Source organism: Salmo salar, chromosome 20 (genome assembly GCF_965601325.2).
Source record: "Salmo salar chromosome 20, fSalSal1, whole genome shotgun sequence".
NCBI lineage: Eukaryota > Metazoa > Chordata > Actinopteri > Salmoniformes > Salmonidae > Salmo > Salmo salar.
This window is the reverse complement of record NC_138310.1, coordinates 59,298,609-59,313,631: the sequence shown is the minus strand read 5'-3', so window position 1 is coordinate 59,313,631 and position 15,023 is coordinate 59,298,609. Positions and strand designations below refer to the sequence as shown.

General features: G+C 43.0%; 1 long non-coding RNA gene and 1 pseudogene across 1 annotated transcript; both read left to right on the top strand.

Moving 5' to 3' along the window:
* Positions 1 to 4,870: 4,870 nt before the first annotated feature.
* Positions 4,871 to 12,189, top strand: LOC145862437 (uncharacterized). The gene is made up of 2 exons (XR_014381899.1): positions 4,871 to 5,228; positions 8,042 to 12,189. It is a non-coding gene; the product is annotated as an uncharacterized LOC145862437 (long non-coding RNA).
* Positions 12,190 to 12,800: 611 nt separating this feature from the next.
* On the top strand, positions 12,801 to 13,485 carry LOC106580983 (mth938 domain-containing protein pseudogene; annotated as a pseudogene).
* The last annotated feature ends 1,538 nt before the right edge of the window (positions 13,486 to 15,023 follow it).

Genomic DNA, 15,023 nt, shown 5'->3' with positions numbered 1-15,023 from the left:
TGAACAGTGAGAGACAGAATAACAAAAAAAAATCCAGAAAAACGCATGTCAAAAATGTTATAAATTGATTTGCATTTTAATGAGAGAAATAAGTATTTGACCCCCTCTCAATCAGAAAGATTTCTGGCTCCCAGGTGTCTTTTATACAGGTAATGAGCTGAGATTAGGAGCACACTCTTAAAGGGAGTGCTCCTAATCTCAGCTTGTTACCTGTATAAAAGACACCTGTCCACAGAAGCAATCAATCAATCAGATTCCAAACTCTCCACCATGTCCAAGACCAAAGAGCTCTCCAAGGATGTCAGGGACAAGATTGTAGACCTACACAAGGCCGGAATGGGCTACAAGACCATCGCCAAGCAGCTTGGTGAGAAGGTGACAACATTTGGTGCGATTATTCGCAAATGAAAGAAACACTAAATAACTGTCAATCTCCCTCGGCCTGGGGCTCTATGCAAGATCTCACCTCGTGGGGTTGCAATGATCATGAGAACGGTGAGGAATCAGCCCAGAACTACATGGGAGGATCTTGTCAATGATCTCAAGGCAGCTGGGACCATAGTCACCAAGAAAACAATTGGTTACACACTACGCCGTGAAGGACTGAAATCCTGCAGCGCCCGCAAGGTCCCCATGCTCAAGAATACATATGCATGCCCATCTGAAGTTGGCCAATGAACATCTGAATGATTCAGAGGACAACTGGTGAATGTGTTGTGGTCAGATGAGACCAAAATGGAGCTCTTTGGCATCAACTCAACTCGCCGTGTTTGGAGGAGGAGGAATGCTGCCTATGACCCCAAGAACACCATCTCCACCGTCAAACATGGAGGTGGAAACATTATGCTTTGGTGGTGTTTTTCTGCTAAGGGGACAGGACAACTTCACCGCATCAAAGGGACGATGGACGGGGCCATGTACTGTCAAATCTTGGGTGAGAACATCCTTCCCTCAGCCAGGGCATTGAAAATGGGTCTTGGATGTGTATTCCAGCATGACAATGACCCAAAACACACGGCCAAGGCAACAAAGGAGTGGCTCAAGAAGAAGCACATTAAGGTCCTGGAGTGGCCTAGCCAGTCTCCAGACCTTAATCCCTGTGGAGGGAGCTGAAGGTTCGAGTTGCCAAATGTCAGCCTCGAAACCTTAATGACTTGGAGAAGGTCTGCAAAGAGGAATGGGACAAAATCCCTCCTGAGATGTGTGCGAACCTGGTGGCCAACTACAAGAAACGTCTGACCTCTGTGATTGCCAACAAGGGTTTTGCCACCAAGTACTAAGTCATGTTTTGCAGAGAGGTCAAATACTTATTTGCCTCATTAAAATGCAAATCATTTTATAACATTTTTGACATGCGTTTTTCTGGATTTTTTTGTTATTCTGTCTCTCACTGTTCAAATAAACCTACCATTAAAATTATAGACTGATCATCTCTTTGTAAGTGGGCAAACGTACAAAATCAGCAGGGGATCAAATACTTTTTTCCCCCACTGTACTACCCGCCACAGCGACCTCTATGCTCTCGTTGGCTGGCCCTCACTACATATCGGTCGCCAAACCCACTGGCTCCAGGTCATCTATAAGTCTTTGCTAGGTAAAGCCCCGCCTTATCTCAGCTCACTTGGGTCACCATAGCAACAACCACCCGTAGCACGCACTCCAGCAGGTATATTGCACTGGTCATCCCCAAAGCCAACACTTCCTTTGGCCGCCTTTCCTTCCAGTTCTCTGCTGCCAATGACTGGAACGAATTGCAAAAATCTCTGAAGCTGGAGTCTTATCTCCCTCTCTAACTTTAACTTACGACACCAATCGCATGGGGGCAGTATTGTCACTTTCGGATTAAATACGTGCCCATATTAAACTGCCTCCTACTCAAACTCAGAAGCTAGGATATGCATATTATTAGTAGATTTGGATAGAAAACACTCTGAAGTTTCTAAAACTGTTTGAATGATGTCTGTGAGTATAACAGAACTCATATGGCAGGCAAAAATCTGAGAAATCCTACCAGGAAGTAGAAAACTGATGCGTGGAGTCTTTTGAAGTCATTGCCTATCGAACACACAGTGACTAAGTATTCATTTTGCACTTCCTAAGGCTTCCACTAGATGTCAACAGTCTTTAGAAAGTTGTTTGAGGCTTCTATGATGAACAGAGACCGAACAAGAAGGTGGGGAAGTTGTTGACTCAGGGAAGGACATCAGTTCATTGGCGCGCATTCACACGAGAGGTAGCTGTGTTCCAAAACGTTTTTCAAGACACTGGAATTGTCCGGTTGGAATATTGCTGAAGTTTCACGTGATAAAGGCCCTAAAGATTGATGCTTTACAACGTTTGACATGTTTGAACAAACGTAAATCTAACTTTTTTTTACTTTTCGTCGTGACATTTTCCGCGCGCTTCCTACATTTGGAGTAGCTAACTGAACGTGCGAACAACGAGCTATTTGGACATAAATTATGGCGTTTATCGAACAAAACAACATTTGTTGTGGACCTGGGATTCCTGGAAGTGCCTTCTGATGAAGATCATCAAAGGTAAGTGAATATTTCTAATGCAATTTATGATTTTAGACGACTCAAATAGCGGGTATCTGTATTGCCTAGTGTATTTTTCTGAGCGCAGTACTTAGATTATTGCAAAGTGTGCTTTCCTAGTGAAGCTTTTTTGAAATCTTTCACAGCGTTTGCATAAAGGAGATGTTCATCTATAATTCTTTGAATGACAGTTTAATATTTTATCAACATTTATTTTTGTAAATTGTTGTGCTGATTCACCGGCAGTATTTGAGGGAAAATATTTTCTGAACATCACGCGCCAATGTAAAATGCTGTTTTTAGATATAAATATGAACTTTATCGAACAAAAAATGCATGTATTGTGTAACATGTCCTAGGAGTGTCATCTGATGAAGATCGTCAAAGGTTAGTGCTTCATTTAGCTGTGTTTTGGGTATTTGTGATGCATCTAGTTGCTTGGAAAATGGCTGTGTGGTTATTTGTGTCTATGTACTCTCCTAACATAATCTGTTTTGCTTTCGCTGTAAAGCCTTTTTGAAATCGGACAACGTGGTTCGATTCAGGAGAAGTGTATCTATAAAATGGTGTAAAATAGTCCTATGTTTGAGAAATTGAAATGATTCGATTTGTGGTTTTGAATCTGGCGCTCTGATTTTTCACTGGCTATTGTCAAACTCAGTCCCGCTGACGGGATTGGTGTCGTAAGAAGTTATTAAGCATCAGCTGTTAGAGCAGCTTACAGGTGTACAGGCACAGTGAATCTGTAAATAGCACACCCAACTACCTCATCCCCATATTATGAATTACCCTCTTGCCTTTTGCACCCCAGTATCTCTACTTGCACATCATCTGCACATATCACTCCAGTATTAATGCTAAGTTGTAATTATTTTTCGTCTCTATGGCCTATTTACTTACTACCTCCCTACTCTTCTACATTTGCACACAGTGTAAATAGATCTTTGTATTTTTCTTTTCCTTTGTGTTATTGACTGTACGTTTGTTTGTGTAACTCTGTTTTTGTTGCACTGCTATGCTTTATCTTGGCCAGGTCGCAGTTGTAAATGAGAACTTCTTCTCAACTGGCCTACCTGGTTAAATAAAGGTGAAATATATATATATTTAAATATATATTTAAATAAATAAAAATAAGCAAAGAGAAACGATAGTCCATTACTTTAACATGCTTTGCTGGTGACACTGTCAGTCATTTATTTAGAATTCAAGGCACACCTAACCAGCATGGCTACCACATTCTGCAGCGATACGCCATCCCATCTGTTTTGCGCTTAGTGGGATTTTCATTTGTTTTTCAACAGGACAATGACCAAACACACCTCCAGGCTGGGTAAGGGCTATTTGACCAAGGAGAGTGATGGAGTGCTATATCAGATGACCTGGCCTCCACAATCACCCAACCTCAACCCAATTGAGATGGTTTGGGATGAGTTGGACCACAGAGTGAAGGAAAAGCAGCCAACAAGTGCTGAGCATATGTGGGAACTCCTTCAAGACTGTTGGAAAAGCATTCCAGGTGAAGCTGGTTGAGAGAATACCAAGAGTATGCAAAGCTGTCATCAAGACAAAAGGTGGCTACTTCGAAGAATCTAAAATATGAAGTATATTTTGATTTGTTTAACACTTTTTTGGTTACTACATGATTATTTCATAGTTTTGATGTCTTCACTATTATTCTACAATGTAGAAAATAGTAAAAATAAAGAAAGACCCTTGAATGAGTAGGTCTACAAACTGTTGACTGGTATTGTACATGTTAAACAGAGTAGCAGCAGTGCATATGATTGTATGTGAGTGCCTGTGTGTAGAGTCCATATGAATGTGTGTGTGGGCAAATTAAGTCGGAGTGTGCAAAAATATAAGGGTCAATGCAGATAGTTCTTGTAGCCATTTTTTGTAGCTATTTAGCAGACTCATGGCCTGGGTATAGAAGTTGTTCAGGAGCCTGTTGGTGTCAGACCTTTTGCTCTGGTACCGGTTGCTGTGTGGAAGCAGAGAGAACAGTCTATGGCTTGGGTGGCTGGAGTCTAACAATTTTCTGGGCCTTCCTTCACACCGCCTGATAGAGGTCCTGGATGGCAGGGAGCTTGGCCCCAGTGCAGTTGCCATACCAAGCAGTGACGCAGCCAGTCAAGATGCTCTCAATGGTGCAGCTGTGTTAACTTTTTGAGGATTTGAGGGCCCTGCCAAATCTTTTCAACCTCCTGAAGGGGAAGAGGCAATGTCATACCTTCGTTACAACTTGTGCGTGTGTGTTGCTAAGGCAGAGGGGTGTGTGTGTGTGTAACTGTATAGCTCTGTGTTGTAGGTGTTGGAGTTGCTGAGGAGGAGGGGAGGGGGGGGGGGGGGGGTGAGGGCGAGGACTTTGAAGCCATGGGACCGCTTCAGATGCGGTGTCTGGTGAAGACTGATGTCACAGACGGAAAGAGGAGCAACGCAGCTACCTCCAATGCTAGTGACAAAACCCCCAATGCAAATGCTGGCCTTAATGCTAAAGCAAATGCTGGCCTTAATGCTAAAGCTAATGACAAACCCATTGCTAAAGCTAGCCATATTGCTAATGCTAACCCTGCCGCTGGGGAGGCCAGCAGAATGGCCCAAGTCCACAGTCAGGCAGCAAGGCCCAAGTCCCCAGTCCAGCTTCTCCAGACCCAGGCCGAAGCCAGACCAGTGCCACTGAGATGACAGGTGAGTCTGAATCAAATCAAATTGTATTGGTCACATACTCATGGTTAGCAGATGTTAATGCGAGTGTAGCAAAATGCTTGTGCTTCTAGTTCCGACCGTGCAGTAATATCTAACAAGTAATCTAACAATTTCACAACATCTACCTTATACACACAAGTGTAAAGGGATGATTAAGAATATGTGTATATATAAATATATGGATGGCTGAACGGCATAGGCAAGATGCAGTAGATGGTATAGAGTACAGTATATACATATGAGTAATGTAGGGTATGTAAACATTTTATAAAGTGGCATTGTTTAAGTGACTAGTGATACATTTATTACATCCAATTTTTAATTATTAAAGTGGCTAGAGATGAGTCAGTATGTTGGCAGCAGCCACTCAATGTTAGTGATGGCTGTTTAACAGTCTGATGGCCTTGAGATAGAAGCTGTTTTTCAGTCTCTTTGTCCCAGCGTTGATGCACCTGTACTGACCTCGCCTTCTGGATGATAGCGGGGTGAACAGGCAGTGGCTTGGGTGGTTGTTGTCCTTGATGATCTTTTTGGCCTTCCTGTGACATCGGGTGGTGTAGGTGTCCTGGAGGGCAGGTAGTTTGCCCCCGGTGATGCATTGTGCAGACTTCACTACCCTCTGGAGAGCCTTACGGTTGTGGGCGGAGCAGTTGCCGTACCAGGCGGTGATACAGCCCGACAGGATGCTCTCGATTGTGTGTTTTTGGTGACAAGCCAAATTTCTTCAGCCTCCTGAGGTTGAGGCGCTGTTGCGCCTTCTTCACCACGCTGTCTGTGTGGGTGGACCATTTCAGTTTGTCCGTGATGTGTACACCGAGGAACTTAACTTTACACCTTCTCCATTGCTGTCCCATCGATGTGGATATGGGGGTGCTCCCTCTGCTGTTTCCTGAAGTCCACAATTATCTCCTTTGTTTTGTTGACGTTGAGTATGAGGTTATTTTCCTGACACCACACTCGAGGGCCCTCACCTCCTCCCTGTAGGCCATCTCGTCGTTGTTGGTAATCAAGCCTACCACTGTAGTGTCGTCTGCAAACTTGATGATTGCGTTGGAGGCGTGCATGGCCACGCAGTCATGGGTGAACAGGGAGTACAGGCGATGGCTGAGAACGCACCCTTGTGGGGTCCCAGTGTTGAGGATCAGCGGGGTGGAGATGTTGTTTCCTACCCTCACCACCTGGGGGCGGCCCGTCAAAGTCCAGGACCCAGTTGCACAGTGCGGGGTCAAGACCCAGGGTTTCGAGCTTAATGACGAGTTTGGAGGGTACTATGGTGCTGAATGCTGAGCTGTAATCGATGAACGGCATTTTTACATGGGTATTCCTCTTGTCCAGATGGGTTAGGGCAGTGTGATTGCGATTGTGTCATCTGTGGACCTATTCGGGTGGTAAGCAAATTGGAGTGGGTCTAGGGTGTCAGGTAGGGTGGAGGTGATATGATCCTTGACTAGTCTCTCGAAGCACTTCATGATGACGGAAGTGACTGCTATGGGGCGATAGTCATTTAGCTCAGTTACCTTAGCTTTCTTGGGAACAGGAACAATGGTGGCCCTCTTGAAGTATGTGGGAACAGCAGACTGGGATCGGGATTGATTGAATATGTCCGTAAACACACCAGCCAGCTGGTCTGCGCATGCTCTGAGGACGCGGCTAGGGATGGCGTCTGGGCCGGCAGCCTTGCGAGGGTTAACACGTTTAAATGTTTTATTCACGTTGGCTGCGGTGAAGGAGAGCCCGCAGGTTTTGGTAGTGTGCCGTGTCAGTGGCACTGTATTGTCCTCAAAGCGAGCAAAGAAGTTAGTTTGTCTGGGAGCAAGACATCGGTGTCCGCGACGGGGATAGTTTTCTTTTTGTAATCCGTGATTGACTGTAGACCCTGCCACATATGTCTCGTGTCTGAGCCGTTGAATTGCGACTCTACTTTGTCTCTATACTGACGCTTAGCTTGTTTGCCTTGCGGAGGGAATAGCTACACTGTTTGTATTCGGTCATGTTTCCGGTCGCCTTGCCATGATTAAAAGCGGTGGTTCGCGGTTTCAGTTTTGCGCGAATGCTGCCATCAATCCACGGTTTCTGGTTGGGGAAGGTTTTAATAGTTCCCGTGGGTACAACATCATCGATGCACTTGCTAATAAACTCGCTCACCAAATCAGCGTATACATCAATGTTGTTGTCTGAGGCTATCTGGAACATATCCCAGTCCACGTGATCAAAGCAATCTTGAAGCATGGAATCAGATTGGTCGGACCACCCTTGAACAGACCTGAGCATTTCCTGTTTTAGTTTCTGTCTATAGGCTGGGAACAACAAAATGGAGTCGTGGTCAGATTTGCCGAAAGGAGGGCTTTGTATGCGTCGCAGAAATTAGAGTAGCAATGATCCAGAATTTTGCCAGCCCAGGTCGCGAATTCGATATGCTGATAAAATTTAGGGAGCCTTGTTTTCAGATTAGCCTTGTTAAAATCTCCAGCTACAATAAATGCAACCTCAGGATATGTGGTTTCCAGTTTACATGGAGTCCAATGAAGATCTTTCAGGGCCGTCGAGGTGTCTGCTTGGGTGGGGATATACACGGCTGTGATTATAATCGAAGAGAATTCTCTTGGTAGATAATGCGGTCGGCATTTGATTGTAAGAAATTATAGGTCAGGGAAAGAAAGGACAGGGAGGAAGGAAGGTGAGAGGAAGCTAATTGGAATTCCATGAAATTACAAACTCTTCTACAAATAAAACATATCGGAATTGAAATTCGTAATGTTCTATTTGACCCCCAGAATTTTCTGCTCTCTTGCCAGGCAACAGTGCGATGGAAGGCGGAGTGACGAGGGGGCGGTCCGACAGCGAATGATCTGATCGTTGCCATAAAGGAACAGCCCCATTGGGTTGTGGGACACTAGGAACCAGATAGGTTCTAAGACCCAGAAACTCAACAAGCCATTATCTAAACAACTCAGACTAAGGATTAGCAGAGATGTCTTGACGTCAATGGGACACTTAACTAACGCCAGCGGTACTAGCCAGCAATGCCATGAAGTCGCTTTGATGTGATCAGGGATTTGAGTCGACAAGCAGTTTTTGGGTATCTTCCTATATTCAAAGCCATACTGCCCAAGGTGTGTTTGTGTGTGGTGGTGGCATACTGTCTGAAGTCGCTCTGGATAAGAGCGTCTGCTAAATGACGTAAATGTAAATCTATAAACTATGGTACCAATGAGGATTTCCTAAACAGGACAACTTGATACAGCTGTTTATAATACATTGATAATATGGCTTTTTTTTCATGGAAGTACATTAAGAAATAAGGGGAGATCGTAGCTATATTCAATACAATTCACAAGTTGATATAACCTACAGTTGAAGTCGGAAGTTTACATACACTTAGGTTGAAGTCGTTTTTCAAGCACTCCACAAATTTCTTGTTAACAAACTATAGTTGTGGCAAGTCAGTTAGGACATCTACTTTGTTCATGACACAAGTCATTTTTCCAACAATTCTTTACAGACAGATTATTTCACTTATAATTCACTATCACAATTCCAGTGGGTCAGAAGTTTATACACTAAGTTGACTGTGCCTTTAAACAGCTTGGGAAATTCCAGAAAATGTCATGGCTTTAGACGCTTCTGGTAGGCTAATTTACATAATTTGAGTCAATTGGAGGTGTACCTGTGGATGTATTTCAAGGCCTACCTTCAAACTCAGTGCCTCTGCTTGACATCATGGGAAAAATCTAAAATCAGCCAAGACCTCAGAATTTTTTTTGTAGATCTCCACAAGTCTGGTTCATCCTTGGGCGCAATTTCCAAACGCCTGAAGGTACAACGTTCATCTGTACAAGCAATAGCACGCAAGTATAAACACCATGGGACCACGCAGCCATCATACCGCTCAGGAAGGAGACGCGTTCTGTCTCCTAGAGATGAACGTACTTCGGTGCGAAAAGTGCAAATCAATCCCAGAACAACAGCAAAGGACCTTGTGAAGATGCTGGAGGAAACCGGTACAAAAGTATCTATAGCCACAGTAAAACGAGTCCTATATCGACATAATCTGAAAGGCCACTCAGCAAGGAAAAAGCCACTGCTCCAAAACTGCCATAAAAAAAGCCAGACTACGGTTTGCAACTGCACATGGGGACAAAGATCGTACTTTTTGGAGAAATGTCCTCTGGTCTGATGAAACAAAAATAACGTTTTGGCCATAATGACCATCGTTATGTTTGGAGGAAAAAGGGAGGCTTGCATGCCAAATAACACCATCCCAACCATGAAGCACGGGGGGCAGCATCATGTTGTGGGGGTGCTTTGCTGCAGGAGGGACCAGTGCACTTCACAAAATAGATGGCATCATAAGGAACGGAAAATTATGTAGATATATTGAAGCAACATCTCAAGACATCAGTCAGGAAGTTGAAGCTTGGTTGCAAATGGGTCTTCCAAATGGACAATGACCCCAAGCATACTTCCAAAGTTGTGGCAAAATGGCTTAAGGACAACAAAGTCAAGGTATTGGAGTGGCCATCACAAAGCCCTGATCTCAATCCCATAGAAAATTTGTGGGCAGAACTGAAAAAGCGTTCGCGAGCAAGGAAGCCTACAAACCTGACTCCGTTACACCAGCTGTCAGGAGGAATGGGCCAAAATTCACCCAACTTATTGTGGGAAGCTTGTGGAAGGCTACCCAAAACATTTGACCCAAGTTAAACAATTTAAAGGCAATGCTACCAAATACTAATTGAGTGTACAGTATGTAAACTTCTGACCCACTGGGAATGTGATGAAAGAAATAAAAGCTGAAATCATTCTCCTATTATTCTGACATTTCACATTCTTAAAATAAAGTGGTGATCCTAACTGACCTAAGACGGGGAATTTTTACTAGGATTAAATGTCAGGAATTGTGAAACTGAGTTTAAATGTATTTGGCTAAGGTGTATGTAAACTTCCGACTTCAACTGTATGTTTAACCCTTTATCATGGTTGGTGTCTTTACGGATTTGTCCAAAATCATGCAACATAAAATATTACTTTTATATCCATGCAATTATGGCAGTGTAAATTGTCTTCATGTAATATATTGGCATTAATCTGTTAAATTAGACATTGAACTTGAACCCTGTAAGAATACTGGATCTTGCCAGTTAACAGTTTTTCTATAGAGATCTCAGAAATGCAATTTAACTTGTAACATTTTGTGTGGATCTCGTTATGTTATGGGGTGAAAACGGTTTATTGGCACACAAATCCAAAATGATGTATGCAATTGCAAAATCGGGTGCTTCTAACCGAGTCACCTTCCCTTTATATTTAAACTCTACATTGATACTGTCATTAACGTGGTTCTTCAATAATGATGCATAATATTTGTTGGATGTGCATTTGGTGTCCAGCTGATTAGTTAGGCCGTGATATTTTCACATCTGATGAAGGAAGGAATTTAATGAATGACAGTCAAATGACGAATAGCTGTTGTGATAGCGCATGCGATGCAACAACTGCCCAAGTGCTGGAAAAAAGGTGTTCGGAAGGATTGTCAAGAATTTATTTTGAACGTTAGTTACACTGGTGATATCCCTAGCGAATTGATGTTGATCATCTGTTGTCTGCTTGATTTACAGCAGGTTCTCCTTAGATTCAACAGAGAAAGCATTAAGGTAATGAGTTCATGTTTTTGTGCCTTGGATTGGACACAGTCTATGTGAAATTGTGTAGGATAGATTATTGTGCAGCACCCAATGCTATTCCTATTAATTCTGGATATAATGACAAATGACATTGCCACTAGGCTATGTAATATGATCTGGTAATGAAATGACATGACGAATATATTATTTTCCATATTACACCTGCAATTTTAAACAATACAAGGGGCTTGAAGTAGTCTACATTCTCATTAATAAAACAGATGGTGAGATTAACGCTACCCCTATTTTGGGATTTATTATATGTCCCTGCATCAGGCCACAGCCTACAGAAAAAAATCACCATGCATGCATCCAATCGGTTTAGTCAGGCAATGTCTACATTATTATCAATTTAATTTGTAATATTTTGAATATCAATGCATTGGCAAGGCCTAAAAAAATGCATTCTCAGTGGCAATGGCCTACTCTTTGCATTCTTTTTTGGGGGAGGGGTTCGACAATGAACAAAAATATAAACGCAACATATGAAGTCTTGGTCCTTATTTCTCACAAATGTTGTGCACAAATTTGTTTACCTCCCTGTTAGTGAGCGTTTCTCCTTCAAGATAATCCACCCACCTGACAGGTGTGGCAAATCAAGAAGCTGATTAAAAGGCATGAGGCAAAAGGCAAAAGCCTGAGGAGTATACCAGGCTAATAAAGCCCTTTTGTGGGGAAAAACTCTGATTGGCTGGGCCTGGGCCATGGCTGCACCCCAGCCCAGTCATGTGAAATCCATAGATTAGGGCCTAATCAATTTCTTTCAATTTACTAATTTCCTTATAAGAACTGTAACTCAGTAAAATCTTTGAAATTGTTGCATGTTGCGTTTTATATTTTTGTTCAGAACACATTAAGCCCTATATGTACAATTGGAGGTCCTTAAATTACAATTAATCGCTTGAAAAAGTCCCTGAATTTGACTTGCCAATGTCTTTTATGAACCCTGCTTAAAGGAGGTATAGTCCAATGTTGTTGTATAGGTGGAGTTATAGGCCAATTTAAATATTCATTTTTATTACTCTAAATACACGTGGAACTGCATGAAAATCTTTTTTATTTTCAAACCATTTTCATCCAAATGTCACACATTGCCCCCATTATTTATATAAAGACCCAGAACTGTTATTTTTATATGTGGCGTATGCTGAGTGGAGAATTCCTTTTTAGTCCAGAAATAGGCTTTCTGGGCCCGGAAGCTAGATTGTGATGCATATGTTAATGTGGATAAACAAAATAAAATATTTGTTATTATCAAATGCATTTGCAGCATCATTATTCCCCTTTGGACAGGTTACACATTGGCTGACGGTGACAACAGGAGGAATGGGAACCTAAAGGCAGTAGAATAGCCTTTTGGAAAACGGGAGGGACACACACACACAACATAAAAGTCCATGTTGAAAAAAAAAGTGTATAAAATAAATGGTTTATTGGATGAACTCGGGACAAACAGCTCTTGCTTCAAACGTTGAGTTAATAAATTTAACCATTAACCAGTCCACATTTTATCATGGACACGTTGAGCAGGTGACTGGGAACGAACTGGTAAGGAAGAGTAGCAATCACGACTGGCGGACATAAAATGAATACCGACAGAAATCTGTAGTAAATGATGGCAATGTGACATGTTCGTCTATTTGTTAGGGTTTTTAAACTTGTTTGTGTGCACTTGCTACAGTTCACCAGTTTCTTTACATGGTCATGTGGACAGAAATACAATCTAATAATAGTTAATAGGGATTCAACTTTTGAAATGTTTCTCACCAGATATGCTTGTTTTATTAGAATACTTTATATATCCATATTCCTTGCAGCATTGATCTCAAGTTGACAACCCCTCTGAAAGACACACCAACACACAGATTGGAGAGGTTTGAGCAGGGCAGCCCCTGATGAGCCATGGATAGTACCCTCTGGTTCCTGGCTTATTCCCCAGCAGATGTTTCTGTTGGGATTCAGAACCGGCAAGCCTCCTGTTGCTAGGGCACCTTTTAGATTAAAAACGCTGCATTCGTTTCCAAATGTGCCTGCAGCAGCCGAGACACAACACATGCCCTATGTCGTCACCAGAGATCGCTTCCCTTTCCTGGAGACACATGAAGGTGAAGGGCTGCTCCTCTTCCTATAAGGACTGTAAGGTGTGGCTCGGGGGAAGCCGCGCCTGGGACGGACGTAAATTATGATGATAATATGACGGATAGCACATAGAGATGGACATGGGCTGCTCCTTATGATGATAATGTCACTCACTTTGTGTGTAGCATCACCCTGGAGTGCAGCCTGCAGATCTGGAGGAGGTACTTCAGAAGGGGGTGGAGAAGCTGGTCATCGGGCAGGGCATGAGTGAGGCACTGCAGGTATGTCCCTAGGCCTGGACCCATACACACAGACTTTCCCTAGCCATACACATTTACCCCAAATATTGTTTATTTTATTGACAAGATATTAGAATGACCAATCTAACAATGGAAATAAATGTCCTCAAAGATGGAAGGTAGGTGGGAGGAGGTGAGATCAGGTGGGACTATTCTAACCAATGAGAGGGCAGATACTCGTATGAACAATAGGCCATAGAGATATATAGAGGACTCAACTTTATCTGTGGCATTATAGCATCGGACAGCAATAGACATAGCCTATATGGCAATCTCCATTATAAAGTAGTACAATATTTTTCTCCATTGGCTGATTTTTTCCAACTCATAGGAATCCCCACCCAGTTTACTACTTTAACATGTTGGAAGCCTTCAATGGCAATGTCCATGCTGAAATGGATAATATCCATGATGAGTCCTCTATATATCTATGACAACAGGCACAACTACGATAGTCGTTTTTGGGTAAGTTGCCAATATGCCACAGGCGTTCACTTATCACTGCATTCGTAACAACCTAAACATTACAAAAATTCCTTACAATCAAATAAGCCTCACGTAGCAAATTAGCAATTCCATTTTTTGTTGACCAAATTCGAAACTCATTGACCTCTATACAAACATTCCTCACTTCTTGGGCTTATTTGGATGACTGTACGTACATACTCCAACCAGAAGCCATGGATTACAGATAACATTCGCACTGAGCTAAAGGCTAGAGCTGCCGCTTTCATGGAGCGGGACTCTAATCCGGAACCTTATAAGAAATCCCGCTATGCCCTACGACGGACCATCAAACAGGCAAAGCATCAATACAGGACTAAGATCAAATCGTACTACACCGGCTCTGACGCTCATTGGATGTGGTAGGGCTTGCAAACTATTACAGACTACAAAAGGGAAGCACAGCCGAGAGCTGCACATTGACACGAGCCTACCAGACGAGCTAAATAACTTCTATAACGTCTAGGCAAGTAAGACTGAAACATGCATGAGAGCATCAGCTGTTCCGGACAACTGTGTGATCACGCTCTCCGCAGCCAATGTAAGACCTTTAAACAGGTCAGGGGTGTGTCTATATGGTCAACATTCACAAGGCCGCAGGGCCAGACAGATTACCAGGATGTGTACTCTGAGCATGCGCTGACCAACTGGCAAGTGTCTTCACTGACATGTTCAACCTCTCCCTGTCTGAGTCTGTAATACCAACATGTTTCAAGCAGACCACCATAGTCCCTGTGCCCAAGAACACTAAAGTAACCTGCCTAAATGACTACCGACCCCTAGCACTCACGTTTGTAGCCATGAAATGCTTTGAAAAGGCTGGTCATGGCTCACATCACCACCATTATCCCAGAAACCCTAGACCCACTCCAATTTGCATACCGCACCAACAGATCCACAGATGATGCAATCTCTATTGCACTCCACACTGTCCTTTCAAACCATTGACTACAGCTCAGCATTCAACACCATAGTGCCCACAAAGCTCATCACTAAGCTAAGTACCCTGGGACTAAACACCTCCCTCTGCAACTGGATCCTGATTGCACGGCCAGGCATGACTCCAGCACCATCATTAAGTTTGCCAATGACACAACAGTGGTAGGCCTGATCACCAACAATGATGAGACAGCCTATAGGGAGGAGTTCAGAGACCTGACCTTGTGGTGCAAGGACAACAACCTCTCTCTCAACGTGATCAAGACAAAGGA